We start from the raw sequence: 20402 nt of genomic DNA on the forward strand, positions 1-20402 counted from the left end.
CCATTGCTTGATTCTGGGTGGCATTGTTGCTCATGGGTTTCCAAATATGGTTAAGAAAGCTTGATGATCTGTAATGAATGTGAAGTGTTTCTGCCTATGTGAAGATGTGGAAATGCCTGCAGGCCCAGACAACCGCCAGGCTTTCCTTCTCTGGCTATGAGTTCACTTTTTCAGTATCAGTTAGGCTATGGCTTGTATATGTTACTATGTGCCGTTGGTCACTGTCCTTGTCATACTGAGCTAAGACAGTTCCCAGGCCCACAGAACTGGCATCCACTGTTAGTTCTGTGTTCTTGCGAGGATCAAAATAAGTGAGATTGATTGCAGGCCCTACAGAGTCTTTGATTTTGTTGAATGCTTGATCACAACTTGCATACCATTGAAAAGCTTGAGCCTGCTTGGTAACTGCACACAAAGGATGACTGATAGTAGCATAGTCTTTGATGTACCCGGCACAATAGCTGGTCATTCCCAGAAATTATCAGATGTCACGGACATCTCGTGGGCAAAGGTATAATTTAACGCAGTGACCTTTACAGGATCGGGCCTCATCCCTTCACTAGAATTTTATTGTGGACTTGTGGAATTCACATTTATCTCTGTTAAGTGTCAGGTTGGTTTCCAGGAGTGCATGACACTCTATCCAGTGTTTTGTCATGTTCCTTGATGGTGACACAAAACACAAGGATATCATCACTGTAATTGAGTGCGTTAGGCATTTAGTGGATGACTCCTCGCACTGCTTCTTGGAAGATTTTGGCTGCGGGGGAAACACCGAAGCTAAGGCGTTTGGTTCTAAAGAGACTGTGATGAGTTGAAAATGTGGTCATGTAGTGAGAATTCTCATGAAGTCTGAGCTGATGATAGCCCTTGATGAGGTCCAATTCAGAGAAAAGTTTTGCTCCATTAGAAGCGTGATCATATCGCTGATATGAGGTCCCAGGAGTCTTTCACGTTCTTTCGCAGAGTTTGGTGCTCTCAGATCAACCTGTTGCATAGGCTCTCATTATCCTAATGAGACTACTGGATTTGGGTGGCAGAATCACTTGCACTGTGGGGGACTGAGTCTGAACCCACTACAGGTGACATCTGTCGGCCTAATCGGGTTTTGTTCTGGCTAACTAACAGTGCCTCATCTCCACCCAAGAGCAGGGATGATTGGGAAATCGTGGTCACTCAGATCTCATCCGTTTCTCTCAGTTACATTAGTCTCACATATGCAAGGATGATCAGAGGCAGAATATAGTTCAATAAGGTTTTATTGAAGTAACTGCATCTTAGATAATAAAGCATGAATTGCAATAACTAGGAGGATGAAGCATGACAGGATTACAATTGTGACAAGGAGAGTGAAGCATAAAAATAACGCTACCATATTGTCACTACGATCGTTAAGAATAGTCCTACGTAGGCTATGTTAGAGCACAGCATGTTAAGCTCGAATTCAGCCCTTCAGGGTCCCATGGGAAGACATCATCCCTCATATCTGAGAAAGAGGCCTGTAGTATACATAAGCAGCTGCAGCGAAGCACGCAGCAATCCCCATAAAGTAATGGTCATCTTGCTGGAATCTCCCTCTAATGTACATGGGTCAAAGTAGTGTTTTTATAATAAAACAGCTGATCTTCCAAGAAAGGATCCCCACGTAAGAGTGTGTATGTTTCTATGAACATTAGAGACAAAGCGAACCACTTTTGCCGGCAACCTATCTTACTGCAGCCTTGAGAAAAGCACAGAGTGAAAGAAATGTCTTGTTTAAGAACGCAGTGCTGGCCTAGGCAAAGAACAGATAGATAGGGAAAATAAAACAAGACCGCAAATGTGGCTATTGTTAAAATAATAAAATGAAGCTGAATAAAATATGTCTAGGTTAAAGTGCATAGCGGCAGGCCTAGTTTGCTAAAATAACGTGTGTAAAACTATAGCTAAAATGGCTACACAACAAACACATAAGTGCACCTTGCCTCCTTAACCACAACCACAGACGACACCCAGGGAGATGGTCCCAACGATCTCTTGATGATGTCAGCTCTGAGCAGGGCCCGTAGTTCATCCTCCACTGATTTTGTAGGTGAAACAGCACTTTTTAGTGATGTTGAGCCACAGGCATGACTCGTTCATTGATGTAGCAGAACCTGAAAATGGTGATCTGTCCAACATCTTTGACTATTAGGTTGTGTACGACAATGAGTTGTTGATTTGGGGTTGTGACTTGCAACCCTTTCATAAAGTCTTCAAAATCATTGAGCCGTTCCTGAGTGAGGACCCTTGCCACCGCCAGTTGTGAGTGTCAGAGCTTCTGCTGGGCGTAGGAAGGACACGCCTAACATGGCTGGTCAAGGTTCAGTGTTTTACGTGGAGTCTGGCAGTGTGGACATGATCTAGGCTGACGAGTATTAGAGAACTCAGACAATTGGCTTGATATCAACATATTGTGAGTTGCAGCAATATTTGCAATTCGTCTTGCAGTGGAAGAGGCAGAATTGATAGTTGTAGGCTGGAAGGTCACATGAAATTGCCACTAGCGCTCAGCCGATATGGACGCCTGGCTTTAAAATGGCCACCACCAGTCATTCTTGGCTAATTGGACGAGCTGCCTGACCTCAAAATGGCTACCCGTTGAGGGGAGGGGTGCACAAAATGTACATGAACTCGGCCGTTTGAAAGCTGTCGGCTTGAGCAAATTCAGTGAGCTGGACAGGTTGCAGGCACTTGGAATACCCAAGATGCGGGGGAACAGTATGCAGCACGAGTAATCAGTGGCACAGGTATAAAGCCCAAGCGAGGTGAGTCGAGTAGGGAAACAGATGGGGGAGTGGCATGCCAGTATGTTTCCACATCCCCGCTATTTCCATAGAACATCCAGTACTTAAGTTCCATAGAACTTAAGAAAATACAGCAAATACTTGAAGAACATTTTGATCGCTCAAACCTAGGGAATTAATATTATCAAGTTTCTATGTTTTTCCCTCCTTTCTCCCCACTCTTCTTTCTTTCTCCTTGAGCACTTTAAAGCTACTGTCTGGGTGAACTGGAGCTACCCAAAGACAATTAATAAAAAACATAAAATAATGACCTTTAAAACCACACATTTATTGTTATGCTTCTACTTTAATAAGCAGATTGGAGGTAAAAAGCAAAGGAAAAACATAAATATATACAAAAAACTCCAGGAAACTATTTTCAGAACAACTGACCCACGAACAGTGGGAAAGTCAATAGGTCCGGCTTGTGCAAGTGGAAGTGATACTATATTGTATGGTATGCAGAAACCTCAGAAATAAAAAGAAGAAAAAAAGAGAACATACCATGGGCTCAATGTGTTAGTTATATGCTTGCAGCAAAAAAAAAATACCATGCTTATTATTTTAATAGAACAGTATGGGTCATTTCTAGCAGGCAACTACACCTAGACCAGGTCTAAAAATCATTTTTAGCTGTACTGCACATCACAGGAACAATATGTTTTTTATTGGAGTAAAGAAAGGGTACAGTTGACTTGGAATTACGGTGGCCTGAATTTATAGCGTAAACAAGCAAGGAAGACTATACACAATAAAGACTGGAATGAAGAAAGCAATTGCACAGTAATGTAACCTTGGCTCTGAAGTACACTTCTTTTTAGGGCCGAGTTCACAAGTGCTCTGGCTTGTTGTAATCTTTCTGTGGGCTTTTAACCATACCCACTCTTGCTATACATTCTTTGTTGTGGTTGTTTTAAATGCTTCAGTTTTAGTGGTAAATTTTGTGAAATATCCCTCCTTTGTGTGCTGAGTTCCCTCTCTGGCTATTTTTACAAATTGAACATTTTTGTTGGCCATCACACTATGGCCCTTATTACAAACCTGACGGTCGGTGATAAAGTGGTGGTAATACCGCCAACAGGCCGGCGGTAAAAAAAATTGAATCACGACCATGGCGGAAACCGCCAACATAGACTGCCACTTTAACACTCCGACCGCCACGGCAGTAGAAACAAACACCACGGCGGTAACCGCCAACAGACAGGCGGAAGACAATGTACCGCCCACACTATTACAAGGCACCAATCCGCCAGCGTTTCCGGGGCGGTACCAACGCCATCAAAAGAACGGTGGAAACAGTCTTTGGAAGGGAAACCACTCACCTCTCAACACCCAACGAGGAACCAGGACGCCATGGAACCCGAGTTACAGGTCCTGCCCATGATGGTTTACCTCCTAATCTACCAGGAACATCAAAGACGACACCGACGGTGAGTACTGCACCTAGTACACGGGGGGAGGAAAAACACCCTCACCCACAACAACATACACACACACACATCCAATAACATCACAGATACACCCCGTAACCCCCTGGGAGAACGCAAGGACCAAATGAAATGAGTTTAAAAAGTGTAATAATCGAACAATCAGGTAGCCCAAGATAACTTGAAATCATCAGTATATACAAATATTTACAGCAAGTAAACAAGTCCGTACACTGTCCCATTAAATGTCCGTGGATCAGTGGTCCCAAAAAGCATGGGCGAAGCCCACACGACACCTGAATCAAAATGGAGAGAACACTGCAGGGGCATCAGGTCGAAAAAAACAGGCACCTCAGGGGTAAGGGGAGGGGGGGAACCTCAGCCGGATGATGGGACGACGCCACTGCTCCTCGAGGGGGCTCCATGCCCACTGCTTGGTCCTGGGGAGTGCAAAGCGGCAGTCTCAAGTGGGTGGTTTGCCCACAGTTTGGTCCTGGGGAGTGCAAAGCCACAGTCTCTCAAGTGGGTGGGCTGCCCATTGCTTGGTCCTGGGGAGTGCAAAGCCACAGTCTCTCAAGTGGGTGGTTTGCCGATTGCTTGGTCCTGGGGAGTGCAAAGCCACAGTCTCTCAAGTCTCTCAAGTGGGTGGTTTGCCCACTGCTTGGTCCTGGGGAGTGCAAAGCCACAGTCTCTCAAGTGAGTGGTTTGCCCACTGCTTGGTCCTGGGGAGTGCAAAGCCACAGTCTCTCAAGTGGGTGGTTTGCCCACTGCTTGGTCCTGGGGAGTACAAAGCCACAGTCTCTCAAGTCTCTCAAGTGGGTGGTTTGCCCACTGCTTGGTCCTTGGGAGTGCAAAGCCACAGTCTCTCAAGTGGGTGGTTTGCCCACTGCTTGGTCCTGGGGAGTGCAAAGCCACAGTCTCTCAACTCTCTCAAGTGAGTGGTTTGCCCACTGCTTGGTCCTGGGGAGTGCAAAGCCACAGTCTCTCTAGCGGATGCTGTTCTGCACTGGTTCTGGAGGGGGCCTGGTGCCCAGAGTGCTTCATCCTGCCAAGGACTGGGGTAGTGTATGCTGTTCTCCACTGGTTCTGGAGGGGGCCTGGTGCCTAGAGTGCTTCATCCTGCCAAGGACTGGGGTAGTGGATGCTGTTCTCCACGGGTGCTGGAGGGGGCATGGTGCCCAGTGAAGCTGCCCCAACGGTGTGGCAGTTCCCATTCCCTCACATGGGTGTCTGAGCCATGGCATTTACCGGTAACAGGTAGCATGATACTCCATCGAGCCGGAGCCACACTCGTCCTTGTGACGACTAAGGCTGCAAACTGCTGGAAGTGCCAGTGCTGGTGGTGGTGCCTCATGTAGTGTGTGCAGGGTCCAGGATGTCTCCTGCAGCCTTGGACGCCTTCCCACTGGGGATGCTGCTGATGTCCGCTGTAGTGGCACTGGCTGGGCACCTCGCGGGGCAGGTGACGGTGGCTGCGGCGGTGTCTGTGGCGGAGATGCTGCTAGTGGTGAAGGTGTCTGCACTTGTGGAGGGAGACACCAGGCCGTCTCCTGCAGCCTCGGAAGGCTGCCCACTGGGGATGATGCTGGTCACTGTAGTTGAGGCAGCTGCCGTGCAGGTGGTGGTGCAGGTGGTGGTCTTTGCGGCGGTGCCCACTGCGGTATAGGTTGCTGGGCTGCCTTGCGAAAGGGGTGACACCAGTCCCTCACCCGGAGGCTCCGTGCCCGGAGCTGACTTCCCTTTGCTCTTGTGTCCCTTCCCCACCTTGGAAGTCTCTGCTGGGACCTTGGCACTGTCTTCTTTGGTTCTGGAAGAGGCCTTGCTGGGTGGTGGTGTAGGGAAGAGGTCAATGCTAGCCAGGAAAAATTTCTTAGACACACCGGGACGGGAAGATGGAGGGTGTTTGGGAGTGGAGGAAGAGGTAGTGGTTGTAGGAAGTGTACGTCTGCTGAGTTTGGGTGAAGGTGCATGGGTTGGAGGCTGTTGTGAGGTGGATGGCTGTTGAGTGGGTGTATGCCGGCGTTTGTGTACTTTGGGAGGAGGGCTCACAAACACACTGGGAGAGGACACAGGGGACGTGTTATTGGTAGTGGGGGTGGTGATTGCACGTGAGTGGTGTGTGGTGATGGGCGTGCTGTGATGGAGGTAGCAGCTGAGGATGTAGTGCATGCAGGTGTGAGTGGAGACGAGACTGGGAGGGAGGTGGTGCCCTGGAGGAGGGGTACACAGTGGAGGCAGTGGATGTTGGTGTGTCTGCATGGGTATGGTGCTTGTGGGAGTGCCTGTGGGATGTGAGGTGCTTATGTTTGTCTGAGCCACTTTTGTGTGTTGATGTGTGTGCTTGCTGGTCTGATGGTGTGCGGATAGGCTGAGGTAGAGGGGATTGGGTCTGGGTAGTGGAGGCTGGAGGGGGGAGGCTGGACACAGGGGCATTGGCTGCCATCAGTGCTGAGGCCAGAGCCTGAAATGCTCTCTGTTGGGCCGCCACACCAGAATGAATGCCCTCCAGGTATGCATTTGTTTGCTGCAAATGCCTCTCGACACCCTGGATGGCATTCAAAATGGTTGACTGCCCAACAGTGAGTGATCTCAGGAGGTCAATAGCCTCCTCACTGAGGGCAGCATGGCTGTCTGGGGCAGGGCCTGAGGTGGCTGGGGCGAAGGAGATGCCCACCTTCCTGGGTGAGTGGGCACGGGAAACATACTGAAGGGCTGCTGGGAGGGCGGTGCTGGTATGGGTGGGTAGTGGCTGTACCTGTTGTTGCTGTGGTACAGATGTGTCTGCCACCGCAAGGGAGCTCCCATCAGAGGAGGAGTTGCTGTGGCTGGTGTCCCCACCTGTCCCCGTCGTGGAGCTCCCCTCGCCTTCGTCCCACTGGTGCCTTCAGACTCCGTACATTCACTCTCCTCGGCCATGTGGGTTGCAGCTCCCTCCTGCTCCAGTGCCACTGCTCCTCCGCCAGATGTTGCTTATGTACACAAGGACAGGGTGACAAAACAAAAAGGGGGGGAAAGACAGAGGAGACACATGGTCAATGCCAGCAACACCACTACCGTTGACAGACACAACACACAGGGAGCAGCCCTATTCACTAGCCCATGCACTAACAGTTCTTAGGAAAATCACCTGCCCATGGGGGACTATGCTTAACCCCATTTGCTGCACACCTGAAACACACAGGAGCCTGACTAATTGTAGACGGCCACTACCACTATTGGGGTTGGAGTGGCACAGAGCCTGCCTAACAAAGGACCTACCCTACCACGTTCGCCCTGGCCTAGGGGAGCCCACATCCCCACCCAAACACCTCGTAAAGCGCGCAGAGTTAGCTGAATGAGACTGTACACACCCCCTTGTGGCTGCTGTGATGCCCTCAAGCTCCGGATATGCCACCGCCAGGATCCAGAACATCAGGGAGGTCATGGTGCGACGGGCACCCCTTCCACGTTGGGAGGCCATCCCCAGCTGGGCCTCCGCCGTCTTCTTGCGGCGCAGATCCTCCCATCTCTTGCGGCAGTGGGTGCTCCGTCTATGGTAGACCCCCAGGGCCCGCACTTCCTTGGCGATGGCACACCAAATACCCTTCTTCTGGTGGGCACTGACCTAGAGGAAAGGTAAAGTAAGAATGGAACTTACTCCCCCGTCTGGTTCTTCTTACTCATTGGCCACCAGTTCCCACCCATGCCCTGAAACACATACACTGACCAGCCTCACATGGAGGCCACAGCCCCCCACCCCACAACTTGTATCTTAAATCCAAACCACTCCATACATTCATGTCATATCCATCATGCTCACAGTGTACTCACCTGTTTGTCTGGAGGACTGTAGCGTAGCATGTACTGCGGGAGGACCCCATCCACCAGTTTGTCCAACTCTTCCGCGGTGAAGGCAGGGGCCCTTTCCCCGACACTGTACCCATTGTCGCTTCCATACGGAGGTCACAGCAGCACTTGCAGTGTAGGTCCTCTCCTGTTGAAGGTCAGGTATCAAGTGAGTGAACAGATAGAAAATGGCGGTCACGTCCACGGCGGTGCGTACCGTCACCGCCGGCGTACATCATCATTGGCTCCTGGAACCCATACGGCCCAATGATAACCAATGCTGAATTGCGCGACTGCCTACCGCGACACTGCACAATGCCAGCACAGTTACCTCTTTCCCCTTGTCCCTCCTTATAGGTCAGGCAGCCGCCATATCTGCCCCCCTGAAGGCACCTAACTGCGTCACAGCACATTTGGGCAGGAATACGGACAGACAGCGCCATACACCGATTAAATCACATTAGTGCAAACAAACCTTGTGCAACCTATGTGGTACATGACCCTCTGCTCACCGTTCTCCTCCTTAGGGCACATCCGCTGGGCAGATGAGATGGTGTCATCCTCCGGTGTACAGACCCCTGGTGGACCTGTCAACAATGGAAGACAGACACATCATTATCACCTACAGACTTGATCGTGCCACAATCCAAGAACTGTGTGCCCAGTTGGAGCCTGACCTGATGTCAGCTATCCGCCATCCCACAGGTATTCCCCCCTCTAGTGCAGGTCCTGTCAGTGCTCCATTTCCTGGCCAGTGGTTCCTTTCAAATAACAGTGGCCATGGCATCAGGGATGTCACAGCCAATGTTCTCTAATGTGTTGACCAGAGTGTTGTCTGCCCTGCTGAAACACATGTGCAGTTACATCGTTTTCCCCCCAGTAGAGGATTTGCCCACAGTGAAAGGTGACTTCTATGACCTGGGACATATGTGAGAAAGTAGCCTCTTTCTAGCCTTGTTACCCCCACTTTTGGCCTGTTTGTGAGTGTAGGTCAGGGTGTTTTCACTGTCTCGCTGGGATCCTGCTAGCCAAGGCCCAGTGCTCATAGTGAAAACCCTATGTTTTCAGTATGGTTGTTATGTGTCACTGGGACCCTGCTAGTCAGGACCCCAGTGCTCATAAGTTTGTGGCCTATATGTATGTGTTCCCTGTGTGGTGCCTAACTGTCTCACTGAGGCTCTGCTAATCAGAACCTCAGTGGTTATGCTCTCTCATTTCTTTCAAATTGTCACTAACAGGCTAGTGACCAATTTTACCAATTTACATTGGCTTACTGGAACACCCTTATAATTCCCTAGTATAAGGTACTGAGGTACCCAGGGTATTGGGGTTCCAGGAGATCCCTATGGGCTGCAGCATTTATTTTGCCACCCATAGGGAGCTCTGACAATTCTTACACAGGCCTGCCACTGCAGCCTGAGTGAAATAACATCCACGTTATTTCACAGCCATTTTACACTGCACTTAAGTAACTTATAAGTCACCTATATGTCTAACCTTTACCTGGTAAAGGTTGGGTGCTAAGTTACTTAGTGTGTGGGCACCCTGGCACTAGCCAAGGTGCCCCCACATTGTTCAGGGCCAATTCCCCGGACTTTGTGAGTCCGGGGACACCATTACACGCGTGCACTACATATAGGTCACTACCTATGTGTAGCTTCACAATGGTAACTCCGAATATGGCCATGTAACATGTCTAAGATCATGGAATTGCCCCCTCTATGCCATCCTGGCATTGTTGGTGCAATCCCATGATCCCACGGGTCTCTAGCACAGACCCTGGCACTGCCAAACTGCCTTTCCCGGGGTTTCACTGCAGCTGCTGCTGCTGCCAACCCCTCAGACAGGTTTCTGCCCTCCTGGGGCCCAGCCAGGCTTGGCCCAGGAAGGCAGAACAAAGAACTTCCTCTGAGAGAGGGTGTTACACCCTCTCCCTTTGGAAAATGGTGTGAAGGCAGGGGAGCCTCTGGAAATGCTTTCATGGGCACGCATGGTGCCCATTTCTTCATAAGCCAGTCTACACCGGTTCAGGGACCCCTCAGCCCTGCTCTGGCGCGAAACTGGGCAAAGGGAAGGGGAGTGACCACTCCCCTGACCTGCACCTCCCCTGGGAGGTGCCCAGAGCTCCTCCAGTGTGCTCCAGACCTCTGCCATCTTGGAAACAGAGGTGCTGCTGGCACACTGGACTGCTCTGAGTGGCCAGGGCCAGCAGGTGACGTCAGAGACTCCTTCTGATAGGCTAGCAACACCTGAAGGAGCCTATCTTCTCTCCTAAGTAGCCAAACCCTCTTTTCTGGCTATTTAGGGTCTCTGCTTTGGGGATTTCCTTAGATAACGAATGCAAGAGCTCATCCGAGTTCCTCTGCATCTCTCTCTTCACCTTCTGCCAAGCCAAGGAATCGACTGCTGACCGCGCTGGAAGCCTGCAAAACTGCAACAAAGTAGCGAAGACGACTACTGCAACTCTGTAACGCTGATCCTGCCGCCTTCTCGACTGTTTTCCTGGTGGTGCATGCTGTGGGGGTAGTCTGCCTCCTCTCTGCACTAGAAGCTCCGAAGAAATCTCCCGTGGGTCGACGGAATCGTCCCCCTGCAACCGCAGGCACCAAAGAGCTGCATCACCGGTACCCTGGGTCTCCTCTCAGCACGACGAGCGAGGTCCCTTGAATCCAGCAACTCTGTCCAAGTGACTCCCACAGTCCAGTGACTCTTCAGTCCAAGTTTGGTGGAGGTAAGTCCTTGCCTCCCCACGCCAGACTGCATTGCTGGGAACCACGACTTTTGCAGCTACTCCGGCCTCCGTGCACTTCCGGCGGAAATCCTTTGTGCACAGTCCAGCCTGGGTCCACGGCACTCTAACCTGCATTGCACGACCTCCTAAGTTGTCCTCCGGCGGCGTGGGACTCCTTTGTGCAACTTCGGGTGAGCACCGTTTCACTCCACTTCATAGTGCCTGTTCCGGCACTTCTGTTGGTGCTGCCTGCTTCTGAGAGGGCTCCTTGTCTTGCTCGACGCCCCCTCTGTCCCCAGACGCAATTGGCGACATCCTGGTCCCTCCTGGGCCACAGCAGCATCCAAAAACCCTAACCGCACGATTTGCAGCTAGCAAGGCTTGTTGGTGGTCTTTCTTCAGGAAAACACTACTGCACGACTCTCCACGGCGTGAGGGATCCGTCCTCCAAAGGGAAAGTTCTTAGCCCTTGTCGTCCCTGAAGAATCTTCAGCTTCTACTGTCCAGTAGCAGCTTCTTTGCACCCACAGCTGGCATTTCCTGGGCATCTGCCCATCTCCGACTTGCTTGTGACTTTTGGACTTGGTCCCCTTGTTCCACAGGTACCCTCGTTTGGAAATCCATCGTTGTTGCATTGCTGATTTGTGTCTTTCCTGCAGAATTCCCCTATCACGACTTCTATGTCCTTTGGGGAACTTTAGTGCACTTTGCACTCACTTTTCAGGGTCTTGGGGTGGGCTAATTTTCTAACCCTAACTGTTTTCTTACAGTCCCAGCGACCCTCTACAAGGTCACATAGGTTTGGGGTCCATTCGTGGTTCGCATTTCACTTTTGGAGTATATGGTTTGTGTTGCCCCTATCCCTATGTGTCCCCATTGCATCCTATTGTAACTATACATTGTTTGCACTGTTTTCTAATACTATACTGCATATTTTTGGTATTGTGTACATATATCTTGTGTATATTTGCTATCCTCATACTGAGGGTACTCACTGAGATACTTTTGGCATATTGTCATAAAAATAAAGTACCTTTATTTTTAGTATATCTGTGTATTGTGTTTTCGTATGATATTGTGCATACGACACTAGTGGTACTGTAGGAGCTTCACTCGTCTCCTAGTTCAGCCTAAGCTGCTCTGCTAAGCTACCATTATCTATCAGCCTAAGCTGCTAGACACCCTATACACTAATAAGGGATAACTGGGCCTGGTGCAAGGTGCAAGTACCCCTAGGTACTCACTACAAGCCAGTCCAGCCTCCTACATTGGTTGTGCAGTGGTGGGATAAGTGCTCTGTAACTACTTACCACTTTTGTCATTGTACTTTTCATAAGAGAAAAATATACAAAACAAGTTCAGTGTATGTACACCTAACCAAAAAGTTTTGCATTTCTTTTCTCACTTCTTTTCTAAAGTGCTGAAAAGTACTTCTAAACTTTTAAAAAGTTCTTAAAAAGTTTTAAAACTTTTTTTCTGTCTTTCTAAAAGTTTTGACAAACTTTTTTTCCTTTTTCTGTCACTAAAACACTTTCTAAAATGTCTGGCACAGGCCAAACTGTTGATCTGTCCAGCATCCCTTATGTGATGGGCCAAGTTCAGAGACACCGTGTGTGGCTAATAGGTGAGCCGAAGGTCCCCACACAGTATGAATAGGTGTCTGGGTATGGGATAGTCCCTAAGGGTCGGTGTATGTCTGACAGATATCCCTCTACATTTGCAGGTGACTCTGTTACCCCAACCTGTCATGGCTACTGACCCCAGTGAGGAATCCCGGGACAAGGGCAGAGGAACGCTACAATGAGGCACATGGGCGAACTAGGAGGATTATAGAGCGGACTTTCGGCCTCCTGAAAACCAGATTCCGGTGCCTCCATTTAACAGGTGGCTCCCAATACTACTCACCGGAGAAGGTGTGGTAGATAATCGTGCTGTATGTTGCACAACCTGGCTTTGGGACGCCAGGTGCCTTTTCTGCAGGAGGATGGGCCTGATGTTGGTCTTGTGGGAGCTGTGGAGTCTGTGGACTCTGAAGAAGAGGAGGCAGAAGAAGAAGAAGATATTGACAACCGAAACAACATCATCATGCAGTACTTCCAGTGAGACACAGGTAAGAGACTGGCACTGCTCCTCTCGTATCAGACTACTGTAGGACATTGTTTAAGTCTGCCTTTTTACCTCTGTGTATGGAACCCTGACAGTTCACTTTGGCTTTCCTTTTCACAGATCTGGGTACCACATTCTGCCTTCTGCTATGTTCACTGCTGCCCAACAACTGTCTTTCTTTGGTATGTGCAAATGAACATTAACGTTGAGATTTGTCATAGAGGTTGTAATGACACATTTGTGAAAATACAGACTGACTCCAGATTGTTTTGTGATTCAAGGGTGTTTATTTAAGTGCTAATAAGTGGAGGGGTGTGTGCAATGGGCTGGGGTGATGGTAGAGGAATATCCATGGTGGAGTCCAGTCTCTTTGTATCACAGGTGCATTGTCCAAGGGGGCATAGGAAGTGGAGCAATGGCAGGTCAGGGTGGTCAGGGTGACATAGTGGGACAGAAGGGTGACAATCAGGAGAGTCTTATTTAATGGCGGGGGTCGTGGCAATGTTCTCTGTCTTGTGCCTGGATCGCAGGGGTCATTTGCGGGGTGGTTCTCCTTCTGCAGGGGGTGGGGTGCTGGTGGCCTGTTAGTCCTGTGGCGGGACCTCCTGTCCACTAGTGCCGGCAGACGTGGAGGGCTGTTCATCATTCGGGCTGGTGTCAGGCATCCTTTGTTGTGCCACTGTCTCCCTCATGGTGTTGGCCATGTCTGCCAGCACCCCTGCTGTGGTGACCAGGGTGGTGTTAATGGACTTCAAGTCCTCCCTGATCCCCAGGTACTGTTCCTCGTGCAGCCGCTGGGTCTCCTGAAACTTGGCCAGTACCGTGCCCATGGTCTCCTGGGAATGGTGGTATGCTCCCATGATGTTGGAGAGTGCCTCGTGGAGAGTGGGTTCCCTGGGCCTGTCCTCCCCCTGTCGCACAGCAGTCCTCCCAGCTTCCCTGTTGTCCTGTTGCCTCGGTCCCCTGAACCGTGTGCCCACTGCCACTAACCCCAGGTCCCTGATTGTCCTGGGTTAGTGGGTTTGCCTGGGGTCCCTGTAGTGGTGGACACACTGCTGATTGACGTGTCTATGGGACAGTGGCATGGGCCCGCTGGGTGGGTGCTGTGGTGGTGTTTCCTGAGGGGGAAGGTTCAGTGGTGGTTTGGGACTGTGGCAGGGGAACCGACTGTCCAGAGGTCCCCGATGGGCAGGGCTGATCATCTTGATCCAGGCATGCAGAGCTGCTGTCGTCTCTGTGGTCCTCTTCTGTGGGGGGATTGGATATTGCTGTGCGGTGACATTGGGTAGGGGTCCTGTTGGGGTGTAAATGCATAGTTATTGTATCCGTGTGTGCCATCTTGTGCAATGGGTGAGTTTCCCTCTACTCCTGTGCTTGCATTATTACCTTGGCCCTTGTGTGAGTGGTGATTGTGTGCCCTGGCTGAGTCTCTCTACTGGACATGCTTTGGTGATGGATGTCCATGCAGGTCTGTGATGGGTGTCCATGCATTGTTGTGACATGCAGGGCTTGGTATTGGAATGTGTGGGTTGTGATAGTGGGGTATCTGTGAGGTGTTGGAGTAATGGGTGTGAGGGTAGGGATAGGTGTTTGTGATGGCATGCAGGTAGGGTGGTGGATATAATAGTAAAGATTTGCCTTAAAAGAGAGTCCAGTTCTCCAGCTACTACTCCAAGGCCCTCAGGATGCATGATCGCCAAGACTTGCTCCTCCCATGTTGTTAGTTGTGGGGGAGGAGGTTGGGGTCCACCACCAGTCCTCTGTACTGCTACCTGGTGTCTGGATACCGCAGACGCACCTTCCCCCATAGGTCATTCCACCTCTTCCCGTTTTCTTGGGTGCTGTCCCACTGCGTTGACCCTGTCGACAATTCTCCGCCATAGCTCCATCTTCCTTGCAATGGATGTCTGCTGCACCTGTGATCCGAATAGCTGTGGCTCTACCCAGATGATTTAGTCCACCATGACCCTGAGCTCCTCCTCAGAAAACCTGGGGTGTCTTTGAGGTGCCATGATGTGGTGTGGGTGATGTGTGAGGTGATGGGTTCGGGTGTGTTCTTTGAGGTGCGTGAATGGTGTATGAGGGATGGTGTTGTGTGCCTCTGGATGCTGGTGTTGTCTTTGCTATTCTCTCTCTCTGCCTCTTCCGTAAGGGGTTGTGGGTAATGTGGGTGTGTGTTTTATAGTGGTGTGAGTGTGTGGGTCTGGTGCGTGTATGTGTGTCAGGTGTGTGTAGTTTGAATTGTCCAATGTGGTTGTGTTTTGTAAGTGTGTGTATTTTGAGCGCGCTGGTGTGTACCGCCAATGGATTACCGCGGTTGAAAGACCGCCGCGTTGATTCGTGGGTCGTGATAGTGTGGGCGTATTCCTGTTGGCGTAACGATGTGGGTTTTGTTATCGCCAGTTTATCACTTACCTTCGGTGTGGCGGACTTGTGTGGGTGTCTGTATTGTTGCGGATTTCTAGATGTGGGTCATAATACCTGTAGCGGATTTCCGCCACAGTATGTTGGCGGCCGTCAGCACGGCGGTCAGCGACCTTTAACACCAGGGTTATAATGAGGGCCTATGTCATGCTTCCTCCTGTTACAGCGTGTGATGGTCCCTCTCCGGGTTTCGGTTTGTCTTTCATCCCAGCCACTATCCTTTCTAAACATTAACGCAGGGAGCCAATAACTCTCCCGCTCACACTTATGGCGGTCGTGGCGCTTTGAATTGACTTGCTTATGTCAACTGTTTTACTTTTCATTTTCAGTGTATGTGGCAAGAAAAGTCCAGTTAGGAATTTACAACGCTCATAGCTCTAACTCAAGAAAACGTGAGACCCATTGCATTGCAAATCCTTGTTATGATCTGGAAAAAGGCAGGCACCCACTGAGCACCAGAGCCAGGGATGAAATGGGCTAACCTATTGCCCCATGCTATATGCTATGGGACCAGAAGGAAAATGTGAACGACAGCTGAACAGACAGTGGATAAGAGGCCTGACCCAAAATTCCTCGATGTATCTATATATTTATGTATCATGTTTTTGATTAAATAGAGCAGGTTAACTCCCTCTACCCAAATACACAACCCAGGTGATTACAGTTTGCAGAGAACATGTTATTTAATGGCTTCTGGCACCACCTTGTGGACATTTGTGTAACGCAGGTAAAATAGTTCAGTCAAATCTACCTCAGGAAACCAGCGGACAGAATTACATGTTCATACCTAGGGATGTGACCAAATACCCAGTAAGGTGAATAGAACAGTGTACAAACGAAATGAGCTTAATTGTCTTAGCTTATTTTTTTGAGGAGTGTAAGTCTATTTTGCAGAAAGATTACAGATGTTTGAAATATTTTTAATTTCTTTTGCGATAAACAGTACAGAAGTAATTAGCTTAGACAAAACACGTTCACAGCAACAATGGATATAAAGTGATAGATTTTCCACCTGGCAATGGACGGCCAAATTATGTGGGAGGGTTGAATAAATTGTACAGCAAGGAAAGGCAAATTATGCGTCGTAATGCCACACATTTTCTGATAGTATCATTTCATTATTTTATCAATTTTTAAACTTGTGAACACTGTCTGGGCATTGGTTGCATCTCATTAGTACCAGTTTAGTACCAAAAAATAGCAATAAGCAACAGAAAGTTGACCAGTCAACCTCTACAAATGGCCGTCCACTGCGCAGCAACATGTGTCGTTGCGATTTTAATAACTTGAACCGTTTGAGCCAGAATCAAATTATTTTTAAATTAAAATCTGCAGATTATGCAGCAGATGATGGATTATGTGACAAATGCTGCAAATCTTTAACTATGTGATAAACTGCACAACTGCACAATCGTATAATTCTGGTTTCCTGACTGTAGAGTAGATAGACAGGCAGAACGTGGCACGTGATGTTCGTTAATTGGGTCATTGTTGTGCCGTTTGGCTGCTTCTGACCCAGCTCATCTATCCTGTCTTCAAGAACATGCTCTTATGCAGGCTGTTTTTCCAATGCCTCTTTAGCCATAATACCACTAGCCTTTTGAGCCCTCCTCTGTATCTCAGGACCCAGAGCCCAAAGGCCCTGAACCATGAAGCCCGATCCCCTCCTTTCAAATCTCTTGAATGCTCTCCTTCCTGCAAGGGTCATGTTTCCACAGGCCATGGTGCCCATGGGCTGTCCCTGCTAGTAGAGGTCTTTCAGATCCTCTCCCAGGTTCATGTTTCCATAGCTCACTTGTTCAAGAGCCTGAACCTCCATGTCCGATGGCCTTTGATCTTCCCCTCACGGTCTTTACCCCAGAAGTACCTGGGCTGCTTTTCCAGTACTCTGAGCACCACCCCCAGGCCCTTGCACCCACAGCGAGTTCTCTGCCTTTGCTCAACTAGACAAGGGCTTATCCTAAAAAATATCACCACCATCCTCAAATTCACAAATATATTCCTCATGGTACTCATGGTCTGCATCCACAAACAAAAGCCCAAGTGCTCTATATAACAACAAGCTTCTTATAAAAGCCATGGTCCCATCCCCTACTCACAAACACCCACTGCAAAGACAAATCACTAGACCTCCTGCTAACACTTAATGCTAAGCATCTATCTACCTCTCTCTGAGGAGCCTCACACTCATGCTCATCATCTTCCCTCAACTGCAACCCTTGCTCAAATGCCAACCTCAATAACCAAATGCAAACTTTCATTTACCTGATGCACTTGACCCACACCTAGGCCATTAACATCAGCACATCTCCCACATATGTGTCTCTCCTTACAGACTAATTTTACTCTTGTACTGTGATAGAGATCAAATATTACTAATATATTAGTGGCAAAGAAGTTAGTTTATGGTGACTTATAAACCTTCTTTTTAAGCCTAACAGAGAAATTAACATAAAATATAAAAATGTGCACGTTTCAAATATGGCAGACATTGTGACCTGCATTTCCTGTGACATCGTGTCTTTTCATGGAAGATGTTGTGGATTTATATTCGAGTGAACTACTGACATGGATTAATATTAAAAGTATTATTTTTAGAGGTACACTAAAGATGAAGTATAAATCAACATGGATCAATTGTACTTATATTATTTTAAATGAATTTATTAATGTGAAGTTACATGTGTGAAGAAAAATGCATGTTTATACTGTTCTAATAATAGGCACAAATAATGATTGCAATTAAATAATTTGCTTTGCATATTTGATTCACATTGTAAGGTGCGCATTAGGATTTATATATATTAATCACATTAATATGTATTTAGGGTTTCTGAGCTAGACAAAGCCTGAAGATTCATTTTACAGCAGTAGAGGAAAAGTGCAAATTCATTCTGTTTCATTTGACCTGAATTAATTCTTAGGTTGCTGATGTGTTGGTGAATGTTGTATTGTATTGTATTAAGGACAGAGAATATGTTTTAATTAATAACAAATGTAACAGTATCTGTTCTAGCTGTCGAACAAGACAGAAACCATTATTAAAATTCATATGAGAACTCCTAGAATCATCCTGTGCACCCTGGGAAAGAACTAAATGTTATATTTTGGCAGAACCGTATGAACTCATCGAGAGGACTTTGAACCTTCCCAGACAAAATTGGGAATAGTTGCAAACCTGATGGGTGTCTATTATTTTAATTGGATATTGATCCATGTGCGTAAGTTGAGTACACTCTGAGGCCCAATCAGAACTCTATGGAGATTTCTAGTTAGGGAAAGACTTTTGAAACTTTTAGACAGTCTAGTCTTGATCCCGTCCCCTTGTTGAAGTAAGCCTCAGCAAGGCCTACTAGTGCAAGGGGTTCACCTTTCTCTGCACAAAGTCCTCAGACCATGTAGGAAGAAGTTGGCACAGAAACTGGAATAAAAGACAAAAGTTTATTAACCTCATGAGGTGGTACTACAGTTCAGACAGCACCGTTGGGTAATGTCTGAAGTAGCACACTGAACTGAGAGAGCATGGTCCTTTTATACCCACACAGGGGCTTAAAGGAGATGGTACAATTATGGAAACAAGACTTTTATACATGTAAGGTCATGTAGAAAATGCACAGTCGACAGGTAGGAGGAGCTAACAGTTTCCAAGGACTAACAGCTGCAGACCTTACTGAGCATGTGCGAAAGTAAGAGATGCTAAATATAACTTGTCACTAGGCAGATTTCAAGAGCAGTTAACAGAAAGGTAGGACAGAGCACATGGTGAGCACATGGCAGCATGTAGCAGAGAAAATGGCTGCCATGAATACAAAATGGATTCCGCAAAATGTTCACAATAGTTACTAAATACAAGATGTCTTCTGCTAATGCTTAATCTAATCACTGCTAAATTAAAACAGACGACCCTTTCAGCATTAGCTAAAGACATTCTTCTTTCTGGGATAATCTAAATATTCATCCTGTATATTTATGCTCATCATTTCAGCTATTTCCTTATCTAACATATGTTGTGCCTTCATTTCTGTAATATTTCTTTTGGTAGGCATACAAGCAGTAATACACATGGAGCAGAACATTGTACCACACTGAATACAGATACAGCATGTAAAAAATATTGCAATTATTACACACAGGACCTTCCAACAGGTAGTTGGTAATATCCATAGTTACCACAAACAAAATATGTATTATGTGAAGCTGTAAAACTACTATTATTTACACCCTCAATAGTTAAAATCAAGGTACAATCGCTTATCCCTACTGGAATCCGTCCAATGCTTCGTATACATAAATCTGCTTTAGTTTTTGTAATAGAAATCACAAATTGTTCTTTCTTGTCAGAGTCTCGTATATTTGTGAAGACATATGGTATTGAAACATTGTCCGGTTGATACTCTTCCGATTCCCATTTAGTTCCTTTAGCTTGGGGATACCCATCTTTGTCTTGGTAGCATACTTTATTAAGGCGAAAAAGAAGTCCGCCCTCTGTACGTTTTCCAGATGCAAACAAAAGCATGTACCAAGCTTGACAAGAACCATTGTGTGAAAAAGGAACAGGAATGAAAGGTGTTCCTCCTTTCTTTTGATGCGCAGGTATCATTCCACATACCCAACAGTTAGTAGTATTTGTAGCATTATGAGTATGATGCAACATCTGAATGAAAGTATTATTGAAGTACGATTGACGGTGCTTCTGCTCCTGATAGGGAAGCGTAAAGTAATAGTGATCCTCTGGTACTGGAGTAGTGGCAACAAAAAACTCACGAGCAGGAGACTTCTTTTCAATAAACCAGGTGATTGTTGCTGTAACCACCAAAACAACAACAAACCCCATAATACTAATGATCAATTTGTTATTCATTTTAGCAACAGTGATAATCGACCCTTTCAGAAATGAATTAAAAACAATCGTTGGAGCTCTTATCCCTGGGCAGCCGCTGATTTCTTCACCACGGGCCAAGACGGGTGTCACTACTCTAATGCACGGCTGATCCACCCCCCTTGCTACATTGGCTCTCCGTTTCACTAACCCAGGGCGGTAGCTCAACCAGTCTTTTCAAAACAATTTTCAGATTCTTTCCTCGT

General features: G+C 47.8%; 1 long non-coding RNA gene across 2 annotated transcripts in view; it reads left to right on the forward strand.

Moving 5' to 3' along the window:
- The first annotated feature begins 2642 nt into the window (after positions 1-2642).
- LOC138258686 (uncharacterized) overlaps positions 2643-20402 on the forward strand; it is an 89925-nt gene continuing 72165 nt past the window's right edge. The window contains exon 1 of one of the 2 annotated variants that reach the window (XR_011198499.1): positions 2643-2786. This is a non-coding gene — a long non-coding RNA (uncharacterized lncRNA). Of the gene's footprint in view, positions 2787-12842; positions 12898-20402 lie in introns of those variants that run through there. The other variant, XR_011198500.1, reaches the window with a different exon arrangement.

The sequence above is a fragment of the Pleurodeles waltl genome, chromosome 9 (assembly GCF_031143425.1).
Source record: "Pleurodeles waltl isolate 20211129_DDA chromosome 9, aPleWal1.hap1.20221129, whole genome shotgun sequence".
NCBI classification, from domain to species: domain Eukaryota; kingdom Metazoa; phylum Chordata; class Amphibia; order Caudata; family Salamandridae; genus Pleurodeles; species Pleurodeles waltl.